Source organism: Drosophila nasuta, chromosome 2L, assembly GCF_023558535.2.
Source record: "Drosophila nasuta strain 15112-1781.00 chromosome 2L, ASM2355853v1, whole genome shotgun sequence".
Taxonomy (NCBI): domain Eukaryota; kingdom Metazoa; phylum Arthropoda; class Insecta; order Diptera; family Drosophilidae; genus Drosophila; species Drosophila nasuta.
The window spans coordinates 15,126,581-15,141,688 of NC_083455.1; positions in this window are offsets into that span (position 1 = coordinate 15,126,581).

Consider the following 15,108-nt stretch of genomic DNA (forward strand, 5'->3'; position numbering starts at 1 on the left):
AATTTATGCCGCGTAACGATGCAAAGCAGCTAAAGCTAACTATAATGCGGAATACCTGAGCCCCACAGAATAGCTATTTTATGTGGCCATAAGTATGGTATGTGAGCAACCCGCTGAGTGTAAGGCTTTGGCTTGGAAAAAAGAAGGAATCCTAGCTGCAAATGAAAATCTCAGCGGGAGTCAAGTGTTTGGCCTAGACAACTATGTTTCACGCTGCATAAGTATACGCTGCGTATGAGTTATTTATCGTAGTGCGACGCCAAACGAATTTATGACTTGAGCTGAGGTTTACCGCAAGAATCAGTCTCGTATTTATTTAGGTTTATGCGTTCATGGATCAAAAGAAATATTGGCAATTTTAGTGCGACAGACGCGAATTGCATTTGGCTTTGTCCAAGCAATTAAATTATATGGCAAAAGCATAAAAAAGTGTAAGTAAAAGCTCTGATTGTTATGCTCTGTAATAGCACACAAAGTGAGTTGGGGGCAAAGTTTACTTTGGCCAAGAGTTAATGCATTTTTAGTCCTCTGACTGCATAGGCCAAGGGCATTTGCCAACTAGTCGCAGCTTTTGACCGTCCCGTTGAGTGTTCTTTGTGCACTTGTTTACCCAGTCGACTGTTTACGCATTTACTGCCCCTCTCTCTCTCTCTCTCTGTCTCTCTCTCTTTCACCCTCTCTTATGCTCACTTTCTGTGCCCCAATGTGCCACTTCTTGATGCATTCATTCAAACACGTTGTATTTGAATTTCACTCGTTGTGCAGTCATGTATTTTATGACCTACTGTCGGCGAATAAACTCTCGCACTCGCATTTCTAAGGCACAGCCCACAGCCTGCTGTCCGTTGACCTTTCAAGCTTGTTAGCCTTGGGTCACCATCAACAATATGATTCAAATAATTGCACGTTCCAATTGGCCTTTTTAGTGGCTGCTGCTGCTGCTGGGGCTGCATTTTCATACAATTTCTTTGTCATTTCTTCAGTTTGCTTAGTGTTCCACTGTTTGTTGTCGTCGTCAATGTCAGTTGTCACTCAACTCGCTGGCCTAACTATAAATACTAGTATAATGGCATTCCTTTTGTTGCAGCTGTCGCTGACGTGGCTATCTGACAGTTTGAAAACAATATGACAAAACAATGGCACAAACCTTTGAGAAGAAATTTTGCCGCTGTCCACAGCAATTTCATCGTCTTTAAAAACTGAAATGAAAATAAAGAATTCTATGGAGTTAGTAATTAGTGTGGGAGTGGTTTTGCATATGAGGTGTAGAATCATGTTTCAGCCCTGTATATTGATGAAACCCTAGACAACGATGAGGAAGCAGTTCATATAAACAGACCTAGTTTAAATGAGCGGACATATGTAGATAGCTACTGGTTCATTTGATCTGAATGAGTTAGGATTTGCGATGTTTCGATGTAGTATGTACATTGACTTATTACAAATTTGTTTTAAATAAAATGTAAACTCTATTAACTAACTTTATGATATATTACAAGTAACAAAACTACAGTTCAGACTGTGAGATACCAGAAAAGAAAAAGAAAAAGGAAAACAATGCGGTATTTATTTTAAAATATGTTATACCAATTTAATATATTGCAAAAATAATAAAATTACTATACTACTAATTCAATATATACCATTCAGTGGAAAATATACTAAATCCTCTGAGATACCTCCATCTACCTGCTACATCAATTTTCTGGATTGATAAAGTTATAATACCCTTATACCCCATGGATAGTGTGTATAAAATATACATATATGTAAGTAATATATAATGTAATATACAAAACTTAATTTGAAAATCATTTCTTGAAGTTAAGTTTCGCCACCAAACTAAATGTCATTTAATCGAACTTTATTTCTATTTTGCTGATTGATTTCATGTACTCATGGTTCTGCAGCAGTTCTTCATTTCCGTAAACAAACATCACGCATGATACCGACTGCTTACATACATAATTGCAGAGGACATGTGACCTTTCGCCGGTTGTGACGATTAATGCTGCTGCCTGGCAAGACGATGCCAGGCACGTGTAATGTGAAATATGCGAGATTTAGTTTAGCTGCCTCCCTCCCTTCCGCTGTCAGCGGAGTTGTTTGCCACTTCCATTAGCAGACCTTTAGCTGCAGAGACGTTAATTTACACCCATCTCGTTGGTTGTTTGCATAAATCAGCGTTGCGTGCACTGAAGTGGTGTCAAGTTGGAGTGTGGAGAGCAGAGAGTGAAGAGTGAAGTGAAATCACCTGCTGAAGTCTCAGCTATACAGCGCAAATCCCGAGCTATGCTTAAAGCCGCAAAAATCCGGGAAGCTCGTTAAGCGGTTGCCGCTCATTTTCGAGTTGAACCCTTTCTAACTGGAGTGTGAGCTAGAGAGAGAGAGAGAAAGAGAAAGAGAGAGAGAAGGAGACTAAGCTACCTGGTTGAATGTAGCGTATGCTGCCACACACTCTCCCACACACATGCGAGTATTACACGGCTCGGGGATTTACAGCTGGTTTGCTGAATGGTTTAATCCTTTTAGCTCAGTAATTTTGAGTGTCAGTTTTAATGCGGGAACACCTTGTGCTCATTTGTTGAATTACAGCATAATGAGTTGATGTCGAGTTCTCGTTCTCGTTCTTATTCTGACTTCGTTCTCGCTTCCACACTTGAAACTAAACTCAAACTCTCTCAACCTTTCAAGGCGTAGCAAACGCTTTTCACTAACTGCAATGCAATTGCCAGCTCGGTGTTTAGAAGGGCTTGATTAAAAACAGCAGCCAAGTTAATTAATATACCATTTAAGTATGAATTAAATTCTCAGACTTTGTTCAACATAATTGACTTTCAAATGGTTGTCGAAGGCAATGCAAAAGATTTGCATGATTAGCAAAATCTTTTGCCAACTGCACGATAATTAGAATAAAGACTGAAATAGATCAGCAAACATCTAGAATGATAGCGAAGCAATTTAAGTAACTCATTCAGTTTACTGGGCACGTTTTTGGCATAAATTAATTGCTAAAAATAACTGACTGTCATTGACATGCCGTCATCCATGCATCAAGCACAACGTCACGACACAGGAATATACAATCTCCCCTCTTTTGCCATAACTTTCAGTCGTCGTATGTGGCACATACGCATAATCAATGACGCTGAAACTGGCAGGGATTCCCGATTTTGGCTACATTCATGGCTTTTTTACATTTCTGCATCATTAAGTAGCACAGCATGTCGAGAATATGCTAATAACTGGCATACACACACTCACGCGCCCGCTTGATCCTGCTTCAAAGAGAAAGGATGAGACGTTGCGCATACGCCAGGTTGTGCGCGTGGAGAATATACTATTTCCTTCTTGTTCTTGTTGTTTTATTGTGTAAAACAATGCGAAAGCCCCTAATCGCTTTGGCATTTAAGCCATATAAAAAGGATAGAGCTGTTTTGCATTTACCCTGAAGTAGGCAAAGCATTTATTTCTTTTTTATTCGCCAGGCTTATTTATGCAGATGCGAAAAAGAAAGGACAAGTATTGTGTATTATGAAATTTTCTACTGGTATGCCTTAAAAGTCTTCACCTGCGTTCAATTGTGATTTACATAGGCATATAAATAGCACTATGAAAATTGAGAGAAATATGAGAACGCGTTTCATATTTTGCGTGTCAACAAATGAATTGTACTCTTCTGGCTTTTATTTCCCCCAATTGAATATCGTTGAATTTCATTGTTGGTTTTATTGTCGTTTGACTGTTGCCATTGCCGGCTGAATTTTAATTTTTTACCTTGCGTATTTTTAAACACAACAAAGAAGCCCTGCGGCAAACGAAATGTGCTCAAATAACCAACAGGAAATTCGGACTCAGCCTTTACCAATTCAATCACAAAATATAAATTGCCTGTATACAGAAATCATTGATTTCGGTTTATCTCCATGACAGCATTTGTTCAAATTAAATCATCCCCAGAAATATTATTTACATGCGCCATCAATTTTTTTTGTTCTTCATCATCTTCTTCTGAGCGTTTTTCTTTTAGACTGTAATTAAATTTAAATTGAGCCTGAAGCGATGGCTGAGCACATTTTCATGTAACATGAAAAACGTTGCCAGGCGTTGCAGGCAGGCTTATGAAACCTGTAAGCTTTAATTTGATCAGGGTTATTTGGCAGCGACTGTCAAATGCTTAAGCTGCAAAGCGATTCTCAGAAGCTGATGAAAATTGTCAATTTAAATGGGAATTTTATAAAATTGAACATTAAAGAAAACGATGCAGGTAACACATCAATTGAGAATAAGTAAATTGAAATTTTCTTATTTAGTTATTCTTTGAAGTCATCAAATATTTTCACTATTGATTGATGGTATTTCAATAAACCGTAGTTTTAATTTCCAATAAATTTTGTATTTCAATGTTATAAACATTTGTAGGACATTATTAAAATTGATCAGAAATTTCAACTTTAAATGTTTAATTAAGAAAGATTATTTAATGTAGTAGAAACACACTGAAAGAATAAACGTGCTAAAATCAAGAATAAAATCTTAAATCGAGATGTGTAATCTACTTTTGAATCTAGATTTTTCCTCTCTGTGTAGAAATAAAGTTGAAATTACTAATCACTTCTAATAATGTCCTTAAAATTATTGTGTGCAACTGATACTATGGAGCATCTTGTTGACTGAGTTGATACAATTTCAATTAGAACTTTCAAAGTGAAAACCAATCTGTTGATAGACAAAGAGAAAGTCTTACAATAGTCTTCACACTTTTTCATCAACGACTTAAAGGAAATTGCCACGAACTATTCAACGAAAGCTTGGATTGTGTTTTGATTGCCAATCAATCTGAGTTAACAGCTCGTATAAATTAATTACGACAGCACACTTTATAGGCGTATATATGCAAAATATAAGGACAAAATAAATAAATATATTGATTTTCCTCGTCATAAATTAACAATATTTTTGATGAAAAAAAAGTTTGAATTGATTGAAATTAGAAAAAAATTGTTAAATGATTCATTTTAATGTATTTAAAACACAACAGCCTCAAAAATATAAGAAATATAATATAATATATATAAGTTTGGAAATACTCTAGTTATGCTTGCTGCAGGGTATGTTTAAGTATATCATTCTGTAGATCATCTGCTATATTGCCTTACTAAAATGGCACTCGGATCCGCTAGCAATCGAAAAGAAAACAAAAGCGCTGGAAATGGAAAAATCGTTGATTTTGCGGTCAACACAAAAAATTGTTCTCTCTCGACTGCGTGCTCTAGAGCACGTATGATTCATCTGCGTGTGTGTGTGTGTGTGTGAGTGTGTGCGTGTGCAAGACTGTCTGTGCGCTTGTTTACGTTTGATTTGGCTGCCTTTCTGCGTATTTGCATATTTGCATAGGAAGTAGAAATGGGTCTGTATAGCAGAAGCGACCACGCAGCATTTTGCCACCCAGTTTCAATTGCTTTTGCTGCCCCAAAATGGAATTCAGCTTTTGCTTCGTGCTTGAAACAAAATAAAGGGCGTGGCACTTGCGGTGAACTCACAGTTCTTTTCAGCTTCTACTTTTGCTGCTTGGTCAAACAGCGTTTATTTTTCCAATAGCTGAACGGAAAACCACGCTTTTAGTACGCGGCCTGAGCCAATTAAAGCTGTCGACTTGCTGCTGTTGTTGTGTCTGGCAAAGTACATACACACACACACACACAACCTTGAATGGTGTTAAGAGTGGCGCACACTCGAGACGCATAAACAAATGAGTAAGTGACATTTCAATAAGTGCCACTTGACATGAAGCTGAAGCTGAAGTGTCAGTTGTGTCAAGAGTGCCAGAAGCATCGCTGGATCTCTATATACATATGTAGTCCTCATACGGGATGCAAACAGAAAGGTATTTATACTTACGAGCGGCACTGTCAAAGCTGCTGTCAACTCAATTTCGTTTAACTTTTCACAATACAGCAAATACATTTGTAACTAAACGAGAGCAACAAATGTGAAAAGGTTTTTAAGACTCTAACTATGAGCATGTTTACTTGCTAACGAAATGTGGGGCATACTAAACATTTAAACGAAAAGGAAATATGGTTTTATTAATTATAACAAGTAAGAAAGCTACAGTCGAGTGTACTCGACTGTGAGATACCCGCTACCCATTTTGAATAAAAGAAACATATTTTGCGGTATTTTCTCAAAATATACCGAATATACTGCAAAAATACTAAAAATATACCAAATGGTATATTTGGTATATCGACATAGTACCACATTCAAAATATACCATAGACGGCACAATATACCAGATTGTCAGCCAAAGCAACTAAGACCCCTAGTAAGTAGGCGTGTTTGCCCATACAAAAGTATTTCTTTAATAACTTCGACAATTTTTATCTGATCGCAACCAAATTTTCAGGAATCATAACTACTATAGTAAATATTGTATTCGCAACTCTAGCTTCAAAATTACGCTTGTTATTCGATTTTTTTGATTTGCGGGGGCGGAAGTGGGCGTGGCAAAAATTTGAAACAAACTTGATCTGCGTGCAAACATAACAAATGCTGTCGAAAAAATTATAGCTCTATCTCTTATAGTCTCTGAGATCCAGTGTTTCATACGGACAGACGGACAGACGAACAGACACACAGACGGACAGACGGACATGGCTAGATCGTCTCGGCTGTTGACGCTGATCAAGAATATATATACTTTATAGGGTCGGAGATGCCTCCTTCTACCTGTTACATACATTTCCTGCCGGCACAAAGTTATAATACCCTTCTACCCTATGGGTAGCGGGTATAAAAATATATATCACCGATAAAGCTGCGGACTTTAGTTGACTTATGCTTTGCCTCTATTATGGTCTAACGTCTTGTGGTCTAACCTAACCTAACTTAACTTAATATAACGTAACAAAACCTAGCCTAACCTAACCTGTGAAGCTTTTACTAAAAATTAAATATGGTGTTGTTAATCATAGAATTATTTTGAAATTATTTGCTATTAAATTTTTATAAATTGTAAGTGTATTTAATAGTCGGAATAATATTCCCTTGACAAATATTAATTTGTATTTTTGTGTGACGCTTGCTTTCGCTTCTGGCTGCCACATCATCATCATCATCATTTGCCAATGAGAACATTAATACATGAAAAAATACATGCATGTTTATATTCAGACATGCGAATAAAGCCAACAGAAATTATTTAAAAACGGGACGCAAAAAATATGTGTGTGTGTACTTTCAATTTAGCAAATTCAGCAGTTTGCAGACATGTGTCACCTTTTTGGAATACTTTGATTAATTTCTCGTTTTTTACAAATTGCGGTTATTATTACGAGATTTTTATTGTTGTGACAACAGCACACACATTTTTTTATGGGACATTTTTAATTGTTGTCTGCGGTTGCTTGCTCAATAATTTTAAATTTTGTAAAAAGGAATTGTTGTATAAAAAAATATTAAACTCAAATATTTGAAATATTTTGTATTTAGATAATTTAATTGAAATTTCATTTTTTAAATTGATTTCTCTGCAATTTAAATTTAAATTAATTATTTAGTTGATTACTTGCTGGCTTGTAACAGCATGAAATCAGTAATTAATGTTGGCATTTGACAGTTGATTTCAATGATTTAAGTCACAACTGGAAGCCAGAAAACGAACGTGCGTAAAAATATAAGCCACGTGTTGTGGCATGCCACACGTGTGTTGTATGGCTAAAATGACTGATGGCTTTGAAGCAAGTCACATTTAATGCGAACGGCATCAAACAAAGCTCCAGTGTCTTAATGACTTTGAAATTGTTGCCCCACAATGAATATATGTATATACATACATACATATAAGGACGAAAGGACGAACAAGACACCAAGAAAATATTTAGAATGTGGCACGTGAGCTGTTTGTTATTTTGAAGCCAACACGTTGTGCTCTATTTACGTGATTCGCTCTCCTGCGGCCAGCTGATGGCAAATTAATTTCTCAAGCCCTTCTCTGCATTTCAATAAATTGTCCAACCAGGCGTATGATTCATACGCAGTGTTGGAAAGGAACCAACTCGAATTAGATGAAATCATAACGACAATATTTGTTGATGCTGACTTCATCAGTTCGAATATTCCGATTGTCCTAAAGCAATCAATCGTACAATTATATTGACAAATGACCGTTGAGTAATGAACATCATCAACTTATCGAAAAGCTCAAATAAAATTATTACGATTGCATTGCCTCTGGAGTCTAGACATTAAATTAGACGCCAGACACACAGTCTTTTCGGGGGCTAGGCTAAGTAAATATTGGTTAACAGCAGCTGCCAGACATGACCAGAAAACACAATTTAATCTGTTTGCGAATGCAAATGTACTCAACATAAATTTCGCTCCAATTTTCAATAAAATGAACAATAATTTCGCGCACACAAAATAATGTGAAAGCCGAGCAACCGAACTCACCGACCAGGGGGGCCATTAAATTTGAATTTATTTGAGCCTAAACCGGAGGTCGAAACGAATTTACAAATTGATTACGCTAATTTTGTGGCTCAACAAGAAAAATAAATTAAATACGCCCACGAGAGATGCGAGCGTCGAGATTCATTCAAAAACAATTTGTTGTCAATTTAAAAGTGCCAAACACAAATAAAATGAAATCTAAATTACTGCGTTAGATGACAAAGAAAATTTGGTTCTACTTGAGCGCAACGAAATGTAATCAATAGTGAATTTAAGAGGCGAAAAGCTGAGTTATTAAATTCGAATTTGACTACATTTTTGGTAAATCATTTAAGCATTTAATCTAACAGATTACAGTCTCAGTTATTTCAGGTTTTGCATATAATAAGAAACATCAACATTGATTACTTTTTACTTAGAAATAATTATGTTTCTTATATGATTAAATATATAAAAGTGATAAATAAAGTTTTCTCTATTGAAGCTCTTCTAAAGAACCGAAACTTTATACCCTGTCAGACCAGCGGATTTGTGAGCTCAGGAAAGCTAAATTAAAAAGAGGCTAGAGAAAAAATTTACAATTTCGATTCAGAAAACAAAGGTAAAAACTGAAAAAATACGAGAGTAACTCAATCTCGAACCTGTTAAAGATATTTGCCCCTCAGCTAGTGACATGCATTCAAATTCAGTCACAAATATGATAAAAATATTTAAAGCTCAGAGGAATGAAACGTCGGGAGCAGGAAACGTTTTCTCTCTGTGGTTTTACGCTGGATAACGACAACAACTTTGCTCTGACATCGTCCAGCCAAAAAACTGAAATGAAAGTAATATTTCAAAAGCGGAAATGTTTTGCCAGTATTGAATCGGAAGGACACAGCCAGGAACATTCTCTTTCCCATTGCTCTTTGCCAAAAACTGCACTCACTGTGTGCGTCTCTGTGGATGAATTTGTGATTTGTAACTACTACGAATCGATATTTAATTAAAAGAACCATTTAGTAAGAAGTTTTTTTTTATACATATAATTTACAAGTACGAATGATAAACAGAAATATAATAAAATATAAATAAAAAAAAAGTCACATTTGCTTGTGACGGATTCAACAAAAGTTTTTGATGTTTTCCCTAACTTGACTGCAGAAAAACAATGCAAGTTAAATTGCATGTCAAATGCGAGTATGTGAATGCGATTTCAACTTGCTGCACCTGAAAACATCATCAAAAGCGGAAACGGAAGTCCACGAGAAACACAAAGTGAGAGGGGAAAAACACATTTGCGCATATTTGTTTACACAAATTGAACAAGTTCTGCAATAGATTGATGCATGAACTGAACTTCTGCTTATACAGGAAACGAGTTTGATATTTTACGAACTATTATAGATTTATTTTAAAGATGGTTTACAGAAACATTGCCACCTTAAGCACGCATTAGTCAAACCTAAGTCGAAGTTGGTTTATTTACGCATCGAATTGAATTTTTATATGCCTGGCTTAACTTTTAGGTTGTTTTTGGCTATTTGGGCGCAAGGTGAAAGCAACCTGAGCGAAACCCTTTAAATATTTAGTAACCAACCCAGCGACAAACAACAAACAAACAAACAAACAACGGACGATGCTACAGAGCTGTGTGTCAACACAATCAGCATAATAACTGAGGGTCACAACAGTCCCAAGGGCTGCAATAAAAGTGGATTAAATGCAAATATGTGTGGGCTTGTTTTGGGGCCATTCTCTGTTTGGCCTTTGAGATTATGACCTCTACACACAATACAATCGCGGTCGACACAGCCATTCACCCAATACACATTAATCCCTTTAGGATGGCATATATAGAAGGGTAGCGTGAAAATCAAAGTTCGCAGTGTGCACAAAAGCAAATCAGCTAACGAAAGTGATAACAATTAATACACTTTTACAATTGTAAAAATTAGTTTTCATTTGGAGTAAACTATTACAAGTTATCTATTAATAACTGAACAATATTCTAAGTATATCCGCTACCCATATGATATAAGGGTATTATAACTTTCTCCCTACAGGAAATGTATGTAACAGGAAGCTATACTATACAATTTTGTGACAGACAATAATAACTATAGTCTTTAATATTTCATTGCAATCAGATAAAAATTTGTAGAAGTTGTATAATAAATAGGGAAAACGCTTTCCTACTACGGGTCTTATTTGCTTCGACTGATAATCTGGTATATTTTGTATTCTGTAGTATATTTAGAATGTAGTACTACGTCGGTATACCTTTATCCTCTAGTATATTTAAGTATTTTTGTGTATATTAATTTGGTATATTTCAAAATTAATACCACACTGTATTATACTGCATGTTAAGCTGCAATGAATTGTCAAAATTGCAAACAATAAAGCGTTGTTTTAGTTTCTACCGTACATCTAAAACTGAAACTATCGAATTCGAAATGAAGTCCATAGCTGACAGCTTTAACGCCAATATTTGTGCAAGTCTCAAACTCAAATGGCAATTTTATGTCTAACTTGAATTGACTAACTTGAAGCGTTGTCCCACTTGATTTTCCACTCAATAGTTTCAATCCAATGCGAGTACTCAAAGTCATCTTAGGTTTAATGGCGCACACTGGAAGTGCATCTTAAATTTTATCTTTGTTTTTCGCTTCAAAAGTGCAGCATCAGATTAATTTAAACTGTTAGTTGGACTTGGCGAATCGAGCACTCGCAGACACTCATAACTATCATTGTTAGTGCCTCTAGCTGGTCATATTGTTTCAATACTCTCTCGCTTCAATGAGGCGTAGGCTGCCTGCTCGACAATTGCCTTAACTGCATGTGAGCGAGAAAAAACTGTCATAAAAAACTGTAGCTAACTTTGCTTACCTCGAATACTCCATTTATCAGCCAGTGTCGAGTTGCTGAATGGGCGTTTTGTCGCTGAATGCAAGCTAAACCGGAAACAAATGGTATTTCGTTGCAGTTGTCTTTTTTGTTTCCCTTTTTAAAGTCGGGTTATTCAAAATGTAATTACGCAAAGTGCAAATAATGAAGCAGACATTCTCGCTTTCTCATCTCTGCAGAAGCAATTCAATTTATACGCATGATAAGCCCAACATTGTTAAACCTGAAATCAGAGAAAGAAATTGAGATAAAATCAAAGTGAAATTCATTTGTAATTGGCTCAAAAAAATGAGCAACAATTGTGCAAAAAGCCTTAACGATTGTGGTTAATAACGATATTGAGTAAAAGGAGATTTCCCAAACCCGATTTCCATTTGTCCTAACAAACCATTTACAAACAAAGGGAAGCCTAGTCAGCTTAGGCCCAAAAGTCAAGGTATTGTTTACAACAAAAAAAAAGAAAGAAAGAAAAAACTCATATTGCTGACCAACAAACAAAGTTGGCACACAGCAACCTTTGACTTTCGATTCTTGCTTTACTGCCGTTTATACGGTTTCAATTAGAAATTAAAACAATTTTCCATTTCCTTTGATTAGCAATGCTTGAAATGCTCAACAAACAATTTTGGGCCTGCACTTTTAACGGTTCACTTAATTGTAAATAAAAAACAGGCATCAAGTTGTTTCTAGGAAAACAAGTTAAACAGAACTTAAAGCTATAAGTTATGGCATTTATTTGATTTATCTCTTTTGCATTTTCATGTGCATATTTAATTCGCTGGATTTTCAACTACTTTTTTCGCTTATCTCAGCTTGAATTTTCAAGCCAAATGTGCAACTGTCAGACTAGCAATTAAACCTTTATCAGCACTCACTTTAACATTAAATGCGGTTAATTCCTGTCATTCAAAGGCCAACAAATGTGTTCATATATTAATATTTAAGTACGGATAAAGCTACTATATGTATCGTATTATCGTATTTTAATTTCATATAAATCTTATTCTGAGGTGCTATGAATAAATAATATTCAAGTATCACTTTTATCAATTAAAATATATCGATGGAAAAATATTTTATTTTCGTGTTTTCAACTTTTTATTTTTCGGACTGACTTTATATATATATATAACGGAAATATGTAAAACATTGGAATGTTTGGTATGCGAGTTTAAGGTGTGATTATTGGCTGTGATGGTAGATCAAGTTCAGATAGATCTGAGGCTTTCTATGACATCGTATACGTTGTTAAGTCTGGTCACTCTTCTCTTCTCGGTCTCTCTCTCTCTCTCTCTCTCTCTCGATTTAGGTGTGGTGTGAGACTGGCACGTGTGTTTAATAAAAGAGAAATGATAATTATGAGATACAAAAACTGTTCTGCATCCACCAGAACTAAATACTGGACGCCAGAACCATGAGCAAGTGACTTGCTTGAGGATGACGTTGGTTCTTCGACATACATTTATTAATTCATATTGATATTATTCTATAATTTGATCTGATTTTCTATACATATTAATCTTCAAGACTGTACAATGCAATGAAACATATTTTCATTGACAGTACTTTATATTATGGTATTATAATTTTAATTACCATTTTTCTGACTGACTAACATTCGTTGAATGCTGTAATCTAATACATCATTATAAGTTCGATTTACTACCTGCTAATACTTAATTAGTGCAGTTGGAAATACAAAGCAAAGCACATTCTAGGTGTCAAATAGAGGCGTTAATTAGGTAGCTTATTAACTGATTCACACCTTTTGATTCACAGCAAGTATAAATCACTCTGTGAGAGCAATGTATATCAGTTTTCAGCGTGCAATTTTCACTTGAGAACAAACACAGCAGACATAAATTTCAACGCATATCCCTGCAAATGTGCCGTGAAATCGATTGACCCCGCCTGAAGGCAGTTAATGGCCATTCATCTTTATGATTGATGTGGCTTGGGGCTGAATAGATGACTTGTGGTTGGTGGATGAGGGTGTAAATAACTTATTATCTTTAGCTTTATTTGCTGACCTTTTAACATTGAACTAAGCTTTAATAAGTGTAGCTCTTGGAAAGTTCTCTCACATTTAATGAACATAATTTAATTATTAATAAATAATTTGCATGTAATTAACTTTCACTGCTGTTACTGCTTGTATTGACAATGCGCGTAATTATCAACACAAAAAACACACACACATACATACATACAATAATTTTATTACGAGTGCACATTAAATAAATTAAAGCGCTGACATTAATGGCAAATAAGTTAATTTATTACTGCGCAAAATCAATTATTATTTACACAATTTACGCATGATCTAAATGAGAAATACACAATGCAAATAATTTATTTAAAAACTGCATTTTGCGTAAAAACCAATTCAAAATTAACGTTTGACATTTTAAATGGAATTTAACACGCGACCCTTTCTCTAAAGTCTATAAGTGAGAGAGTAGAGCAACAATTTGAATTCGCAAAAGAAAGGAGAGCAGCACAAATTATACAGTCCAAGGTTTAAATTGCACATTGCACATTGCCGCATTGCAATTGAATTAATTAAATTGAAAACACATTTTTTTTACTTTACTTCTGTTGCATTCTTCGCTGTCTTTTACATGCAAATTTATTGGCGTTCTGTTCGCACATAAAATGAATATTAAGATAACCCCTTTTTAATTTGCCAGCTTACAAAAGTTGACTGCGGAAACGTTAACGAGTAAACGAGTAAAGCTAAGGACAAAAATCATTGGTTGAACACAGAGAGGAATTATATCAATTAAAATAAAAAAAATAATGAAAGCTGCTTAAGGTATTGGAAAACTATATGATCAAATAATTTTTAATCTCTTTAAATATTTACAAACCAAGGCCAAATGCTGATTTTTCTATTACAGTTGATGATTTTTTAACGAGTTAAAGTATGAAAGAAAAAGAATGGCAAGAGTCATTAATGAAACTCAAAGAAATTTGTATTAAAAACGTGACAAAATCTGACCATCATTTTCAAAATATTATTTGACCATCTGTTAAATGCGACTGTTAAATGTTTGCAAACAAAAATCTAAACAACTATTTTACTACAGTTGCTGCACAAATTAGAGCCAGAATTTGTTTAGCTTAATGTCCAAATTAAGCTACAGCATAGTAAATAATGACTAAGCTAATTAGCAAATTCTCAAAACTTTTAGTTAGTGCAACGCATAAAAAAGTTTAACGAAATCCCAAAGCAGCTTTTGGGTAAGAAAAATTCACAGCCTTTTAATAATTTTTGGCATTTTTCCGCAAAGTTCCCAAAACAGTTCTCGACTAGTTTTGAATGAATGAATAAACAAACTATTTAACTACAAGTCCATCTGCATTCTATTTGAAAATTGGAAACTGTGACTGATTAAATCTTAGTCGTAATACTTGGGCTAATTATGAAAAGTTTGAGCTGTCATTTTAATTGCAGCTGCTCATTTTGCACAAAAAGCTCATTAAAATAAGCCTTGGCGAAAATTTGTTGAGAAGCGAAGTTTTTGCGCCAAAAAACTTTAACACCTTCCAAAGGTGCAGCAGAAGCTGTCACAGGTCACAGGCATTTTCCAAGCATTTTCAAATTCCACATGACTTCACTCTCAACAGCTGGCAAAGGTAGCAAAAGAGAGCGAGAGCTGAAAGTTTTTCATCTTTGCTCAAGTTTTTGATGTCATCCTCAGGCCGCAGTGTGTTAGTTTTTTTGATGACAAATTTACAGGGCAGTTGTTAAAATTATGC